General features: G+C 39.0%; 2 long non-coding RNA genes across 2 annotated transcripts; both read right to left on the reverse strand.

Moving 5' to 3' along the window:
* Positions 1 to 1,957: 1,957 nt before the first annotated feature.
* On the reverse strand, positions 1,958 to 4,133 carry LOC110923087. Its single transcript, XR_002583713.2, has 3 exons — positions 3,479 to 4,133; positions 2,620 to 2,691; positions 1,958 to 2,137 (listed from the first exon to the last, which is right to left on the reverse strand). It is a non-coding gene; the product is annotated as an uncharacterized LOC110923087 (long non-coding RNA).
* Positions 4,134 to 7,746: 3,613 nt separating this feature from the next.
* LOC110923101 lies at positions 7,747 to 9,915 on the reverse strand. The gene is made up of 3 exons (XR_002583737.2): positions 9,260 to 9,915; positions 8,400 to 8,471; positions 7,747 to 7,917 (listed from the first exon to the last, which is right to left on the reverse strand). It is a non-coding gene; the product is annotated as an uncharacterized LOC110923101 (long non-coding RNA).
* Between the last annotated feature and the right edge of the window lie 8,808 nt (positions 9,916 to 18,723).

Genomic DNA, 18,723 nt, shown 5'->3' on the forward strand with positions numbered 1-18,723 from the left:
ATATATAGACTAAATGTTTCTCCTTCTCTCTCTAACTATCCTAACCCCACCACGACAACCCAGCTGCCACCGCCACCACCACCACAGATCTGCCACCGCCACCACTTCACCTGCAACTTTAATCTGCTCCAAACCAGTTTTCCAGCAAGTTTCAAACCAGTTTTCCGGCAATCAAATCATCAAGCTTATTGAGGAGCTTACTCATCTCACTCAAAAGCTCTGTTCCAAACCAGATCTCTCCCCCTCCCCTCTCTCTCTCACACACACGCCCACCACTATCACCAACACCATCACCATCGTTAACCACCATAGCTCCATCATCACCGCCGCTGCACAAACCCCAACACCGCACCTCCACCACCGCCCAACCCCAACCTGCATATTCAGATCTGAATATGTACATATCTGAACACCACCACAAAATTCAAACCCTAATCTACATTTAAGCTACTAACCCCAAACAAACCCCAAATCCGGATTCAAACTACAAATCTCCCCACAACCACCACCTATTAGATCCGATTAGAGAGAGAGAAAAGAGGGCAGTAGAACGAAGACCGCATACGGTGGCGATTAACTGCGATGATGACATCCTTAACTGCGATGATGACATCCTTAATGTGCGGCAGCGTACGGCGGAGAGGCGGCGGCGAGGAACAAAGTGGCCGTTTGAGTGTCTCCGATAACTAACCGACTCAAAGTAACCGTTTCGTTGAAGTATAATCGTTTTGGAGTCCAACTATGGGGGTGTGGAGGTGGTGGTGGTCCGGTGAGGTGTGTGCAGGTAGTGGCAGTGGTCCGGTGAGGTGTATGGCGGTGGTGGTCGGTCTGGTGAGGTGTATGGCGGTGGTTGTCGGTCCAGTGGTGGTGGTCTGGCGATTAGAGAGAGAGAGCTGGTGTGTGTTTAGAGAGAGAGAGAGAGAGAGAGAGAGGTGTTTATGTGTGAGAGAGAGGGCTGATGTGCGTTGTGTGAGAGAGAGAGAGCTGTATGTATATATATAATTTTTTTATTATTTATTTTAATATTTATGAAAAAATGACCAAAATACCCTTATGTGGGGCTGACTTTGTCAAATTTAACCATGAAAAGTAACTGGATTAGGACTAAAGGACGTAACATGTAAGGATTTGCAAACATTAAGTATGTTTTCTGAGCTTATTAAAGATAAAGGACATACTTTGTAATAAATGACATACATAAAGGACGAACTTTGTAATTTACTCATACCGATTTTAGTGGGTTGGGTTTTCAATCCAAAAAATGGTTCTCAATCAAAACTGGTTTGGGCCAAACCAGTTTCATCCCAAGGTAAAAAAACGGACGGGTTTACAACCCTAACCGGTTTTGAGCCCAAACCAAGTTTTTACACCTCCATTTGTAATGTGGACGGATTCTATAACGAAATTTAAATAATTAAAAAAAAATGAAGTCCACGAAAAAAATAATCGTTTAAAATTAATAACATGGAGTAAGAAATGTCATGGAATCGGAGTTTAAGACTTGAGAGTTAATGAGTCTAAGTCAAGCCCGCACTCGGCTCGCTTAAACATTTATTCATAAAGCTCGGCCACGATCTAATATCACAAAGTTATTTTTCAAGGCCTTGTGTGATGCCCTTAGTCGCCCGAGAGCCGACCATTCTATTATGCTTATGATAAGGGTCATGGATTTCGTCCCGCCATGGACTCATCAGGAGAGCCACAGCTCCTGACCAATGGTGCGTTCGACATGTAAATACATCTAAGGTACATACACTTTACAAATCGCGGAGGTTATCTACGGTGAGAACCCGAACTAGCTAGTAAACCCAAACATTTAAGCATAAACCAAGCACTTCTGATATTTAAACATTTGGTACGTAACGCTAAGTTTAACTCGTTTAGTATTTGTCACACCCCAACCGATGGCGGAAACATCGGAGTGAGACGAAATAGATTGCTCGAGACATCATAACACTAAATATTGTGACAAGTATTTAATTAGTAAATTTCATTTCATTTCTAAAGAATCAATTACAAGAATTTGAAACAAAGTACAACATGAATAATGAAATACCATACAATAAGAATACAAAATTTAAAGTGTGTATCTACGTATCCTACTAGATTCCATACATCATCAACGTCATCTCAAAACCTGCAACATGTTTTAAAAAGCATGGTTCAATACAAAAGTATTGGCGAGTACACAAGTTTTAGACTCGTGTCGTGTGTATAAAAGCATTTTCAATCCAACATAGCATTTGGTATACAAAGTCAAACTATCATGCAACACAATATGTCAACTCTAGTGTCCACTAGTATTTAGTATTTAGCATCCCTCGCCACAAGAGTGACGAGACCGTTATGTATAATAAATAGCATCCCTCGATACCGAAGTAATCGAGACCGTATAGTATAAAACTTAACAAAACCCCGTCGGGTGGTGTGCTACTCCTATAGCGCTATAATTGTTTAAGCCGAGTTAACAAGTAGTATGTATTCTAGTATGAACTTAAGCATAACAAAGCATGTATACGGATCGAATGAATAAAAGCATGTTTGTAAATTGTGCATTTTAACAAGTAAACATGTTGCACCCAAAGTGTATAAAAAGGAAAATGGGTCAAGTGTACTCACATTGATTGCGTATAAGAATTCCTTGAAATACGCACGAGTAAGGATGGAGGACTTAGAACAACGAGGGTTATCCTAAAACAAAAATTAGAAAGTACTAAATAAAATGGAAAGTTTAATAATAAGATTAATCTTATTTTATATTCATACATTGAGTACTCCTTGTGTCACCACGATATCCGAGATTCGATGGACTCGGGTGAGATCGGAGATCGTCATCATTTGGAAGGTCGTGACATTATTCCGTTACGAATATTTTCAGGACTTATTTAGAGTATAAATTCACGAACCTATTTGGTCTATTGAAGAGGTTATAAGTTTGAGAAAAAAATCTTTAAAGATAAATATTTAGATTGTTTAGTTTGTTACATTATACACATGTATAAATATATATTAGTTTTTTTTTCTTTCTATTGAAAAATATAAAATAATAAGTTAACATATATAATGAAAAATAACAGATTGCTAGATAATATTAATTGATTCTTTTAAAGTTTGGATAAGAAAAAAAAATAAATAAATATTTTTGGATAGCTAAAAAAAGAACAATCATAATACAATTTTGCCGAGTTTCGAACCGGCATTTGAACCGACCAACGATTTTAATGTTATCACCACCGTGCATAACATATTGTGATTATTTCTACATTTTGGTAAAAGGAACTGAATTATTATTTAACTCAAACCATAATTGACTTAGTCTCCTTCTCTTTAAACAAACCTAGTCGAACAACAGTAATACAACTTTTGAAACATGAACCAAAAACTATTATGTATCATTCTATTGTTTCATTTTCAGTTTTGAAATGTTATATAAAAGTTCAACAAATATTAAACGAAAGAAATGGTAAGCGAGATATACCGAACTCAGTTTGGGCGTTTCTGATTTGTTCTCCAATCATCTTCTTGATCTCCGGCGATGACCGTGTCTCCGGCGGCTTCGGTTCTCCGGCTGAACCGAGACTCGGACCAAGACAACTGACCAGAACTTGAAACACGAGTCGAAGCGTGACCCAAACCAAACCGAGATGCAACTAAAACCCGAACCGAAAACTGAAAGGAGTAAACCTGTTGAGTTGTTGCTTGAACCTGTTTGGAAAATCCGTCGGAGGACCATCACAGGCCGCCGCCACCCGTGTCGAACCCACTGCTGCCGCGGCTCCGCCGCCAGCGGCCGTCGCTCACAGTACTATTGTCGTCAATAGTCGTCGTCGAACCGCCTTCGACTCGTCTCTCTCTGTCTTGTCTTCACGCCACCACCTGACGGCGGTCGTGGTGGTCGTTCGTCCGTCAAAGGGAGGAAGGGTCGTGTGGGAGTGCGTGAAAGACGAAGGGAGAGGGTGGTCGCGTCGGAGAAGGGAGGCCGGTTGCCTGAGTTGTGCCGACACCGGCTAGTCGCCGGTGAAACAAGGGAATCGGGTGTGAAGGTGGGGGTTTGATGGTGTGGATGCTGTGTGTTTGACAGTGGGGATTGAGAGGGATAGAACATAGGTTGCAGGCAACCAAATTAAGGGAAAAAAAACATATGTAACGGCTGTTATAAAAGAGGATTAGGGTTTGTTGCATTTTAGTTTTAGGAAAGACCATTTTAACCCCTAAACTTTGAAGGGTTTAAATAAATTAGCTTAATTAACTTAATTTAAGTTATATAACATAGTTGACCACCTAACTAGGTCATACGTATTCTAAAAGAACTAATCTTTACAATTAACTTAACCGGGTTAGTTTGTATCCTTTTCTAACTTTAAAGTTTAACGAGACTAACTAGGTTAAAAAGAAATAAACTTTTAAATAGTAAAATTAATTAATTTAGTCAATTAAACCATGAATAAATACCCACTTTTATAACGGATTAGATTAAAGGCAAAGATTTTTCGACGATTAGAACGAAACGACGAACACTAGGATCCAAAGTTTCCAAAAATAGGAATATGAACAATGGTTTTCTAAATATGGAAAGTTATGAAAACGCGAAGCGTTACAGTCTCCCCTCCTTTAGAAAATTTCGTCCCGAAATTTGATCAGAAGGAAGACCTGAAAGGATTTTGGCAAACATAAGAGGATCGGTTAAAATTAAGTCTTTGGAGTTTGAGACAGTAGAGAATAATTGAGGTATATGGGTGAACGATTGATCTAATAACGATTATGAGTATAGGAATAGCATAAGTATCGGATAGACGAAAGTAGCATGTTAATAATGAGGTCTCGTCATGGATAATCAGATATAATACGTTTGTGAGTTGTTTAAAGTTTGTATTAGGTCCAAAAGGTCTACAAAACACTGAATTTCTCACGGCACGTTTTACGAAAGTTTGGTAACATAGTGAAAACACTTATATATAGGAAGTACCAACGGCGTATCCACCATGTTTTGACCACGTTACGTCCGTTTCGTATTCGGTGTCATGTTACGTTCCGTGTTTTACCATACACAGTAGTACACTCTATGGTTCTCATACGCCTATCATTATAATCCCGTGTGCACCCGTGATTATATTGATCGTCGCATGATCCATAGCTTGTACTAGTTGTGTATGAATCCGGGTATACATAAATTTGAAAATAAGATTGAGTACGTATAAGAATATAGTATATAAGCAAGTCCATGCTTAAGTATGTATGGGACCCACGTAAGCGAATCACTCGGATTACGATCGCGTACGGTACGAATTTATGAATCATGAGTATGAATGAAAGTATAAAAGCATAAACATAAGTTTAAGTATGAATATGCACATAAGTATGAGTATAGACATAAAACGTATGAGTATGAATGCGAGTATAAGTGTGAACATAAGATGTATGTGCATAGATATGAACGTGAATATAGGTGTAAAACATGAAGGTTTAAGTATGAATAAAATATGTGTATGAATATAAGTGTAAACAAAGTTGTACATGTGTGAATGAGAACATAAAATGTATGAACATGAATATGAATGTAATATAAACATGAATGTAAGTACATCGCAAATGTATAATTGTGGGTGCATGTATAACGTAAAACGTATGAATTTTGAATCATGAGTATAACGTAAATGTGTAAGTGTGAACATAAGTGAAGGCGTAAAATGTATAAGCATGGATGTAGAAAATAATGATTTTGGTTTATAGTATAAATCGAAATACACGAGTTTATGTGCGTAAAAGATCAAAAGTTTTGAGTATGAAAGAAAAAGAAAAACAGGTGACACATGCGAGATTGTTGTGAAATATCAATTAAAACGTGTAGAATGATATGCATATATAATTGTTTGCGCAAAACGTGGAGTTAAAATAGATTGGATTGTCACGAAATATAGACTCTAGTTTGTGAATGTAAAGGGAGTATGAAACGTCTATTGGTTATATGGAAAGTACTTTGTAAAGGAATGAAATGCTACTGCGGTTTTAAAATAGTTTACATAAGTTGAAAATTTGTCGGTTCTTATGAAGTTTCCTTGCCCACGTGTTTTGAATTTAATTGACGTATCGAGTGAGGTTAAAAAAAGGTTCTAGAGATTAATAAGTATGTATCGTTTTAAGTAACTTTATGTTAGAAATTTTGAAACTTACAGCTTCTTGTGAAAAAGTTGATCCCTAGAGAAAGGAATTTGGTACATGAACTTAGTGATTGTTGAAAAATGTTTCATTGGTTTTGAAAAGGAAATTTAGTAAATGATTGAATAATATTGGTAATATTTTATAGGTGTGTGCGATAAAGTTGATTTGATTCTCAATTGAAAATAAAAATCTCTAGTTTATTGGTGTGAGAGGAGCGTGTTTCAATATTTACGTTGATTGGTGAATTTGTGGGCAACGGATTCATTAGACCGACTAGGCTGACAAGTAGTATTTCGTGAAATTTTGAAAATCGAGGAACAAGCTTTTATGGTAACATTAAAATTTTTGTGTATGCGAGTGATGTGAAAATAGATTATAGAATAAGAGGTACGTTTAAACAAATGAAGCATTTTGGAATACATGATAAATGATTTAGGTATAAACATGATCGTGTTTACATAATATAGTCTATTAAAAGAAAGCGTTGGGAACGATCACCTAGGTAAGGGAATCACCCCTAACTCGTTGGTGAGGTCGTTGTAAGGTGAGAAATAAAACGGAGTTAATCGCCAAGGTAAGGGAATCACTCCTATCTTGATGACATGTCTCCATTTGTTGTTGCAAGAAGTGTAAATAAAATTACGTAAAATTATGTATGCTAATAATGTATAATCGTATGAAAAGTAATAATATGATGTATGCGTAAAAGTGAAATCTCGAAAATGGTTCAAACTTGACAAAAGAGAGTTTCATTATGAAAGACCGGAATAATGAAGCGTAAGTTTGATAAAAAAGAAACTCGGATGGTTCCAAAACGGAATGTTGACTAACCAAAGTGGTCGAAGAGTCTTTTGAATTTGAGAGCATGCTTTGGCCTAATAGGTGAAATACTCTCGCCGATACGTCGGTTAACGGTATTTACCCTTCCGGTTACTACATGTCCCAAATCAATCGAAATTTCGAGACTTGGCGGGATTTATGAAAAATTTAAGGAGTGGAACTAGTCGACAAGGTGCGGGTTTCACCTCTAACTTGACGATTTCGTATCCTAAGTGTGGTTGGTACTCGTCGGTTCAAGATTTAATTTCAACACTTTGACGAGGGTCCACTAGAATTTAAAAGCGGAAATTCTCCATCAAGGTGAGGATCTCACTCCTAACTTGGTGGCGAATTTCGTGTAAAAAGGATAGGTGGATTGAGAGTCTTTCACCAAATTGTGGGTTTCACACCTATTTTGGTGAAGTCATCTCGTTTGTGTATTACAAGTGGTTTCGAATTTAGTATAAAAATGAGTAAAAGACGTATGTTCCAAATAATAATAACAAGTATAAGCACATAAAGCATTTTAAGAAAATAACACGTAAGAGGCATTTCAAGAATAACATGTAAGATATTTCATAAAGGTAGCATGTGAAGCAAGTATGGTCGAATTTTGGTGCTTAACTATAGACTAGGTCAAAAGCATGGCAATTTTCCTAATTCCCTATAGTTATGGCTCTGATACCAATCTGTCACACCCCAACCGATGGCGGAAACATCGGAGTGAGACGAAATAGATTGCTCGAGACATCATAACACTAAATATTGTGACAAGTATTTAATTAGTAAATTTCATTTCATTTCTAAAGAATCAATTACAAGAATTTGAAACAAAGTACAACATGAATAATGAAATACCATACAATAAGAATACAAAATTTAAAGTGTGTATCTACGTATCCTACTAGATTCCATACATCATCAACGTCATCTCAAAACCTGCAACATGTTTTAAAAAGCATGGTTCAATACAAAAGTATTGGCGAGTACACAAGTTTTAGACTCGTGTCGTGTGTATAAAAGCATTTTCAATCCAACATAGCATTTGGTATACAAAGTCAAACTATCATGCAACACAATATGTCAACTCTAGTGTCCACTAGTATTTAGTATTTAGCATCCCTCGCCACAAGAGTGACGAGACCGTTATGTATAATAAATAGCATCCCTCGATACCGAAGTAATCGAGACCGTATAGTATAAAACTTAACAAAACCCCGTCGGGTGGTGTGCTACTCCTATAGCGCTATAATTGTTTAAGCCGAGTTAACAAGTAGTATGTATTCTAGTATGAACTTAAGCATAACAAAGCATGTATACGGATCGAATGAATAAAAGCATGTTTGTAAATTGTGCATTTTAACAAGTAAACATGTTGCACCCAAAGTGTATAAAAAGGAAAATGGGTCAAGTGTACTCACATTGATTGCGTATAAGAATTCCTTGAAATACGCACGAGTAAGGATGGAGGACTTAGAACAACGAGGGTTATCCTAAAACAAAAATTAGAAAGTACTAAATAAAATGGAAAGTTTAATAATAAGATTAATCTTATTTTATATTCATACATTGAGTACTCCTTGTGTCACCACGATATCCGAGATTCGATGGACTCGGGTGAGATCGGAGATCGTCATCATTTGGAAGGTCGTGACATTATTCCGTTACGAATATTTTCAGGACTTATTTAGAGTATAAATTCACGAACCTATTTGGTCTATTGAAGAGGTTATAAGTTTGAGAAAAAAATCTTTAAAGATAAATATTTAGATTGTTTAGTTTGTTACATTATACACATGTATAAATATATATTAGTTTTTTTTTTCTTTCTATTGAAAAATATAAAATAATAAGTTAACATATATAATGAAAAATAACAGATTGCTAGATAATATTAATTGATTCTTTTAAAGTTTGGATAAGAAAAAAAAATAAATAAATATTTTTGGATAGCTAAAAAAAGAACAATCATAATACAATTTTGCCGAGTTTCGAACCGGCATTTGAACCGACCAACGATTTTAATGTTATCACCACCGTGCATAACATATTGTGATTATTTCTACATTTTGGTAAAAGGAACTGAATTATTATTTAACTCAAACCATAATTGACTTAGTCTCCTTCTCTTTAAACAAACCTAGTCGAACAACAGTAATACAACTTTTGAAACATGAACCAAAAACTATTATGTATCATTCTATTGTTTCATTTTCAGTTTTGAAATGTTATATAAAAGTTCAACAAATATTAAACGAAAGAAATGGTAAGCGAGATATACCGAACTCAGTTTGGGCGTTTCTGATTTGTTCTCCAATCATCTTCTTGATCTCCGGCGATGACCGTGTCTCCGGCGGCTTCGGTTCTCCGGCTGAACCGAGACTCGGACCAAGACAACTGACCAGAACTTGAAACACGAGTCGAAGCGTGACCCAAACCAAACCGAGATGCAACTAAAACCCGAACCGAAAACTGAAAGGAGTAAACCTGTTGAGTTGTTGCTTGAACCTGTTTGGAAAATCCGTCGGAGGACCATCACAGGCCGCCGCCACCCGTGTCGAACCCACTGCTGCCGCGGCTCCGCCGCCAGCGGCCGTCGCTCACAGTACTATTGTCGTCAATAGTCGTCGTCGAACCGCCTTCGACTCGTCTCTCTCTGTCTTGTCTTCACGCCACCACCTGACGGCGGTCGTGGTGGTCGTTCGTCCGTCAAAGGGAGGAAGGGTCGTGTGGGAGTGCGTGAAAGACGAAGGGAGAGGGTGGTCGCGTCGGAGAAGGGAGGCCGGTTGCCTGAGTTGTGCCGACACCGGCTAGTCGCCGGTGAAACAAGGGAATCGGGTGTGAAGGTGGGGGTTTGATGGTGTGGATGCTGTGTGTTTGACAGTGGGGATTGAGAGGGATAGAACATAGGTTGCAGGCAACCAAATTAAGGGAAAAAAAAACATATGTAACGGCTGTTATAAAAGAGGATTAGGGTTTGTTGCATTTTAGTTTTAGGAAAGACCATTTTAACCCCTAAACTTTGAAGGGTTTAAATAAATTAGCTTAATTAACTTAATTTAAGTTATATAACATAGTTGACCACCTAACTAGGTCATACGTATTCTAAAAGAACTAATCTTTACAATTAACTTAACCGGGTTAGTTTGTATCCTTTTCTAACTTTAAAGTTTAACGAGACTAACTAGGTTAAAAAGAAATAAACTTTTAAATAGTAAAATTAATTAATTTAGTCAATTAAACCATGAATAAATACCCACTTTTATAACGGATTAGATTAAAGGCAAAGATTTTTCGACGATTAGAACGAAACGACGAACACTAGGATCCAAAGTTTCCAAAAATAGGAATATGAACAATGGTTTTCTAAATATGGAAAGTTATGAAAACGCGAAGCGTTACAGTATTTATGCAGATATATATATATATATATATACACATATAACATACTATATAGCATTTAGTTATTTTTGTCTCTCAAGCACATATATATAGTTAGTTTTATGTACAAAGAACATTGTTTGGTTAGTCTCGTGAGCCCACCCGAGCTTAATAAGTGAATTTCAGACTCATTTGTTAAACGAATTTATTTTTAACCTAGACTAGATTTAAGAATTTTAACAAGCCTATCTCTAGTATCTTAAAGGAAGCTCGACTTGCGTACACTCTCATTCAAGACAAATAAAAACTAACTTTAATATATTTTTTCTGTTAAGAAATGAAGAAAACTAACAAATCAAAGAATCTTTCCACTCTCATCAACGTCAATGCCACCGACATTGCCACTGACATCATCGCCATAGACACCATTACTATCACATTCTAATTTGTTAAACATTTTTACCGACAACACGTAACTATTTTTGTTAACGGCCAACTAAATCACCGGATAAACATTCTGGGATGCTCTCAATCGAGTAAATGCATCCCCTTCTCTATAACGGTTAGAGTTGGATGTATACCCGAGCCACCAAGCCACTAGTTCCAGGGAAAACCACCCGCTCGATTGCCCGAAGGCCCACTACGGTAAAACCGGTTTGGCTAGGTTTCGAACTGGCGACCTCCACAGAGGCCTAGTTCTAAACTTCATTGCCACCACCAATGTCCTTCAACGTGATGCTAATGAGAGTTGAACTTGGGACCTTAAGGAGAGAAATCAAGTGAATAACCACTAGACCAACTTGTTAGGACACAACACGTAACTATTTATATTCCTTTTTAAATACTCAAGTTCTAACTATCCCAAGTGATGTTGAGTTGTCGGCCCCTGTTTTACGGTAAAACATTTTCACCCAGTTATTGCCGTAAGCTACGGCAAGTAGCCGTAGTGTACGGCGCCGAGCGGATGTGGGGGACCTTGTTCCGTCAGTTGTATATAAAAAAAAATAAAATAAAATAAATAGATCAAGTCTGAAAATTTATTATTAATAATAATAAAACAATCATCTAAAACCCTAACCACACATTTTCTTCTCTCCCCAACCACATATCTTCTTCTTCTTCATTTACCTCTTTAGAACCCTAGCTTCCATAACCATAACTCTCTCTAAACTTATCCGATTCAAGTGATTTTTGAGTCTATTTTGGGTGAAATTTCGCAAGGAACTCAGATTTAGTCCTGAATCTTGAAGATTCCTTTGTTTTGGGTCGGATTTGGGCCGAGGGGGTGCCGAAAATTTTGGGGGATTTTTGTGGGTTTTTTAGTGAACTTCAAGCTTTAGTGATTTTCATCGTCTTCAACACCAAGGTATGCAATTTCTGTTCATTTTTTGAATTACATTGAGGTTTGTAAGTTTCCATTATGTTTTTGCTTACACACTTGCCTGTATGAGATAGATGATAGAAGTTTGTGAACCATTGAGTGCTATAGGTATAAATGTGTTGATGTCCAATGAAAATTTTTTGGAAAAATTCTGATTTTAGGGGACATCATGCCAAAATTTTGTTTGAAAGAATAAAATCTTGGGATTTTTGCACATCTATACCTATAACATGAAGCAAGTGTGGGGAAGATGGGATAAAAATAACTAACTTGAATTGTTTGCTTTGTTTTTGAATATGTGTAGGTATGGCTTCTAGGAAAGGAAAGGGAGTTGCAAGTTCTTCCCAAGGGGATGCGGCACAACAAAAAAGGAGGAGATTGGCTCGGATTGGTGACCCGGACTCGGAGGAGGATGCACCGCCAAGGGGGCCAAAGCCGGATTGGACAACCGGCTCATTGTTAGACCAACCCGCGGAATGGAGAGCGGATCTATTTCACGAACAAATGAACAAGCTTAAACAAAGGGGAGAAGCATTTATTTGTGAAAAAGAAATCCGGAAGGCTGATTTTGCCCCATTCGGGATCATAGCAAAGTTTAACACGTTGGGTTGGGGGGCGGTCACAAAATGTTATGATGGCGAGAAGAAGAAAATGTATGACACGCAGATTCAAGAGTGGGTGGCATCACTTGAATGTCCCCCATTCAAGGCTCCAAATAAGATGCGGTTGGTTGGAAAGTGTAATGGTGTGAAGGTAGAGATGTCATATGACTCTTTGCGCCGGGTAGCAAAGTTTGATGATGGGCCGGCCAATGAGTACATCTACCCAAGTCTTAAGGATCTTTACCACGAGCCCGCTAAACATCCACAATGGCAAAACATGCTTGATTACCTCTTCCTTCCGGGCACAACACATGGGAAGTTATATAGAAGAAATTTAAGAATGGAAGCGAAGTTGTTATTGACGTTGTGCATGTACAATGTCATGCCAAGGCGAGGTGACAAGATGGAGGTACGGTTTCAAGAAGTGCCAATCTTGTATATGATGATGCGTGGGTCACCCAAGGTTCCTTTCCGATTTTTGGTACTAAACAATATTTGGTTGAGCAAGAATAGTGGGGAAAGGAAGATTATACCTCATTGCCGGTTGATTACCGCATTGCTTAAAAAGTATGGGGCGATTAAGGGAGATGAAAAAGGGTCCTATAAGAGGTTTAGACCATTCGACCTTAAGAATCTTGGGTCGGATTGGACTTACACAGAATCGGAAAGGTTTCATAAGTTGAAGACGGATGGTAGAAGGTGGAGAGCCTTAAAAGTGGATGCGAGACCGTTGAGACCGGGAGAGGAAGAGGAACCCGAATCAATGGATGATGAAGTAAGTGGGGATGATGATTATCGTGAAGACACTTTCACGGTAGATGTTCAAGTAGGAGGTGTCGGTCAAGTGGGGGTTCAAGGAACCAGCGTACAATCTGGTTATGTGGGTAGTGCATTTGACTATGCACAACAGGCTTATGACCCGTATTGGGCCCATTCGGGGGGTATGGGTCAAATCATTCAACAAAGGCGACCACCCACATTCGGTAATTGGAGTGAACAAAATCAAGTGCTATTTGATCAACAAACATTTATGGGTGCTAGTGTGGAAAGGGCTATTAAAAGAAGTTACGATAGAAATGAGCAATGGAACCGTGCTCATAGATATGCCCGTGAAGAAGACACAAACAACCGTTACTTGGATGATCGTCAAAGACGCATGCATGACCAATGGCATGCGGGGCAGCCAGTTGTAGGGGATCCACCCATTGTGGACTACACCACATTGCCACCATATGATGGTAGTGTGTCATACCCCACCCCGCCATTGCACCATTCTCAGTGGGTGGACCCGCATGCCATGAGTTATCAACAAGCAAATCCAAGCAGTGATCAAGGAAGCAGTAGTAGCGGTGGAGCATTTGGTTTTAGTGAGTGGACGGATATGATGACATCCATCTTTGGGCCTCCACAGCCGAAGTATTACTAGCCAGGTTGTATTTCGCTCCTTTGTACATTTTTGTATATATGTCTATGTGTTTATGTTTATGTTGAGGTTGGGAGGTTGGGTGGTGTTTGTGTTAATATGTTGTTGGGTTGTGAGCGTTGGTGGTGTCTTATATTAAAAAAAAAAAATAATAAATGGGTTTGAGAATATAAGCAATTGGGGATGTTCTTGTTGAAAGCGATCTTTCCCTCAAAATCATACATTGGGACAATGTATCCCAAGTGTGGGGATGGGGGAAATTTTTGAGAAATTCAAAAATTTTTGCAAATCCAAGCGAAAGTGTAAAAATTTGAAAACTTGATATTGTTCCATTTGACACACCGACACCCATTTCTAATCTTTTCTTGGTAAGAATTGAGCCACACATGATTGTTATCGATATTTCATTGTTTGAGTGGCGGTGTGTGTTGTGTGTTAATAGAACTTGTGTGTGAATACTTGTTAAATCTTAGAGTCAACATGCTTTTGAAGATGATAGGGGACTTCTAGGATGCCTCGTCTAGGTGAGTGCGAGTGTGGGATTTGGGGGGTTGGACCTCATTAATTATATATATGAGCATGGTTGCGAGAGGGGCGGGGATTTGGACATTTAGTTGCCCATTTTGTGCCTAAAAGCCGATCATTTGTTACCCCTTAGCTAGTTTCCCAAAAATTTACCCGACTTAACCCGGTCTTATAGTGTTAGTAGTTGTTTTAGTAGCGTGTAGATATGTTATAGTGTTATGTTGAATATTTGATTGAAAAAAAAAAAAAGAGAAAAAAAAAGCAATGAAAAAAAAAAAGAAAAAAAAAGTGAAAAAACAATGAAAAAGAAAAAAAAGTGATGTTGAGTTGTCTTGTATATAAGTTTGTTTGTTTCTTTATTTCATTATGTAATAAAAGACCGGTTAAGTCCTTCGCTACTACATATATATTCCTTTTCCTACCCTTGCACCTAGCCCCGTTACAACCCGTAAGTTCCTTTGATTCAAAAGCATGTTAGATATTGGTTAGGAGGCAACTTGGTTTTCATACAAGCTTATTGTCGCACACACACACATATACGCATTGAGTGGTTTAGCATAATTTGCTAATTTTTCTTGTCACCAAGAGTTTTGTGAGGGGTGTGTCTTGTGGTTTGATAAAAAGCTAGTAAGAGGACGGCACTTTGGTTTGGTTTGCACGATTGATCGCTTATAGTTAAAAATAGTTTTTGAAGTGGTTGCTTGGGACAAGCAACGGGTAAGTGTGGGGATGTGACGGGTGGTCCGTAGGACAACCCTTAAAAGGCTTAACATAACGCACATTCTACATGTTATCCGGTTATTTGCTTGAATTAGGTAATCACAAGTTGATGATGATGCAGGTGTTAAAGTGTGCAAAATGCGGGTTTTAGGAAGCTTGAATGGATGCTAGAAGCTGGCTTGATCAAGATGTGTGGGAACCAAGGGGACTGAAGAAAATGAGAGCAAAAGATCACTCAGAGCCGTAAGCTACGCCACCAGGCCGTAGCTTACGGCACCTATAACATGTCAAAAAAGTCCTACCGTAGGACAGGAAGCTGATGGCGTAAAGCTTGTTGATAGCCGTAAGCTACGGCGATGTGCCGTAGCGTACGGCACTATGCTGAGTCCCGGGATGATATTGACCGCCGTAAGCTACGCCCCCCCACTGTAGCTTACGGCGGGTACTGGGCATAGGGGGGCCGGAAAAACTTGTTTTAATTTTAATTAATTTTTTTTTTAATTTCTACTTTTTATGTGCTTTTTATAATTTTAAGAAAAACTTACCCTACCCCCCGTTAAAACTCGTGTTGTCCTCAACACTATGTTCGGGAAATTAGTAAAAATTTCCCCACACTTGTTTCGAACACCGGTTTAAACGAGACTTATTCGAAATGCAAAAAAAAACTACACTAAGTATTTACAAATACCAAACCTGGGCCTCTTTCACGTTTCCTCATCATCCACTGGGCGTAAAATATAGCCCACTTTATCTAGCTCGAGATTGTTGATATCATTCCCTTCCAAGTACGGTTTGAGGCGATGCCCGTTCACCGTTTGCTGCTTGTTTGTTCGTTCATCTTGAATATCAACATCTCCGAATCTTCCCACTCTTCGGACAACGTAAGGACCCATCCACTTGCTTTTTAGTTTCCCCGCAAACAATTTCAACCTTGAGTTATACAGCCACACCTTCTGACCCACTTCAAAGTTCTTTTTCTTTATCTTTGCATCATGAACTTTTTTAAGTTTGTCTTTGTACGCGGATGCACACTCATAGGCTTGATCCCTTATTTCCTCTATTTCATTCAATTGAAGCTTTCTCGCCCGACCCGCTTCATCGTAGTTTGCATTTACCGTTTTAATTGCCCAATACGCCCGGTGTGCCAACTCCATAGGCAAATGACATCCTTTCCCATAAACCATCCGATAAGGAGTGGTATCAAGTGGAGTTTTGTAAGCCGTTCGGTAGGCCCACAACGCATCGTCAAGCTTGCTTGACCAATCCTTCCGATCCGTTCTCACCGTCTTCATTAAAATTTCTTTAATTTGCCGGTTAGATACTTCCACTTGACCACTCGTTTGCGGGTGGTAGGGTGTGGCAATGCGGTGGTTCACATTGTATCTCTTTAGCAACTTCCCAAAATTGAAATTCTTGAAATGCGACCCGCCATCACTTATGATCACCCTAGGCACACCAAAACGGGCAAAAATATTAGATTGCACAAACTTACATACAACGGAGTGATCATTGGTCCTTGTGGCAATAGCTTCAATCCATTTCGATACGTAATCGACCGCCACCAAAATGTATAAAAACCCATTTGAGTTTGGGAAAGGACCCATGAAGTCAATTCCCCAAACATCAAATACTTCTACTACCAAAATCGGGTGTAACGGCATTTCATCACGTTTCGAAATACTCCCCATTCTTTGACAATTGATGCAATTCCGGGCATACTCACAAGAATCCTTGAAAATCGTGGGCCAATAAAACCCACTAGCTAACACCCGATAACCCGTCTTGTTCCCACTAAAATGCCCTCCACACGCCGATGAATGAGCATGAATCAAGATCTCTAGAACTTCCGTTTCGGGAACACATCTTCGTATCATTTGATCGGCCCCGATTTTAAACAAGTCGGGTTCATCCCATATGTATTGCTTCACTTGACTAAGAAATTGTTGTCGTCTCTTCCTAGTCCAATGATTTGGCATTGCACCCTTAGCCAAATAATTAACGTAATGGGCATACCAAGGTGCAACATAAGTAGAGACGGCCAACAAGTGTTCGTCGGGAAACCGTTCATTGATTTCACTTGGGTCATCAACACCTTCCAACGGGATTCGGGACAAATGATCCGCAACAACATTTTCACATCCCTTTTTGTCCCGAATCTCAAGATCGAATTCTTGTAGCAAAAGCACCCAACGAATCAACCGGGGCTTCGCATCCTTCTTTTCCATCAAATATCGGACCGCGCTATGATCCGAATACACTATCACCTTGCTCCCCCAAATGTAAGATCTAAACTTGTCCAAGGCATACACCACCGCTAATAATTCTTTTTCGGTTGTGGTGTAGTTGAGTTGCGCCTCGGACAAAGTTTTGCTTGCATAGTATATTACCACCGGCTTCTTATCGACCCTTTGACCCAAAACCGCTCCAATGGTCGTGTCACTAGCATCACACATAATCTCGAACGGCTTTGACCAATCCGGTGGTTGCAAAATAGAAGCCTTCACCAACTGTTCCTTCAAAACATGAAACGCTTGCAAACATTCGTCAGTAAAATCAAAGGGAACATCTTTTAATAATAAGTTACATAAAGGTTTTGTAATTACACTAAAACCTTTAATAAACCTTCGATAAAATCCCGCATGTCCCAAAAAAGATCTCACCCCCTTAACATTCTTTGGTGGGGGTAAAGATGAAATTACCCGAATTTTTGCTTTATCTACCTCCATTCCCCGGTCCGAAATGACATGCCCCAAAACAATACCCTCTTGAACCATAAAATGGCTCTTTTCCCAACTTAGTACCAAGTTTGTCTCAACACACCTTTTTAAAACTTTTTCTAATTCACTAAGACACGAGTCAAAACTTGGACCAAAAATGGAAAAATCATCCATAAACACTTCAAGAGATTCCCCAACCATGTCCGAAAATATACTCATCATACATCTTTGGAACGTGGCGGGGGCATTACATAGTCCAAATGGCATTCGCCGAAAAGCAAATGTACCATATGGACATGTAAACGTGGTTTTGTGTTGGTCGTCCGGGTGAATAGCAATTTGGTTATATCCCGAATACCCATCCAAAAAACAATAATATTTTTGACCGGAAAGTTTCTCAATTATTTGGTCAATGAAGGGTAACGGGAAATGGTCTTTTGAGGTAGCCGCGTTTAATTTCCGATAATCAATACACACTCGCCACCCGGTTACCGGGCGGGTGGCGATTTGCTCACCTTGTTCATCTTTCACTACTTGGATGCCGGATTTTTTAGGCACTACCTGTGTCGGACTTACCCATGCACTATCCGAAATGGGATAAATGATCCCCGCATCCAACCACTTGATGACTTCTTTCTTCACCACCTCTCTCAAATTCGGATTTAACCTTCTTTGTGTTTCACGGGTCGGCTTTGCATCCTCACTTGTAATAATCTTGTGCATCACAATGGATGGACTAATACCTTTTAAATCGGCTATCGTCCACCCAATCGCCGCCTTATGAGCCTTCAACACCCGCATCAATTCTTCCTCTTGAGCTACCTCCAAGTTGGAAGCAATGATCACCGGTAAAGTGTCATTCTCCCCCAAAAATGCATACTTTAAGTGCTTTGGTAGCTCCTTCAACTCCACACTTGGTGGACTTTCCAAAGAAGGCTTGGTGCCCGAATCGATTTCCACCGGTAATGTATCCGTTTGGTAAGTCCATGGTGGACT

The sequence above is a fragment of the Helianthus annuus genome, chromosome 17 (assembly GCF_002127325.2).
Source record: "Helianthus annuus cultivar XRQ/B chromosome 17, HanXRQr2.0-SUNRISE, whole genome shotgun sequence".
Classification (NCBI taxonomy): Eukaryota; Viridiplantae; Streptophyta; class Magnoliopsida; order Asterales; family Asteraceae; genus Helianthus; species Helianthus annuus.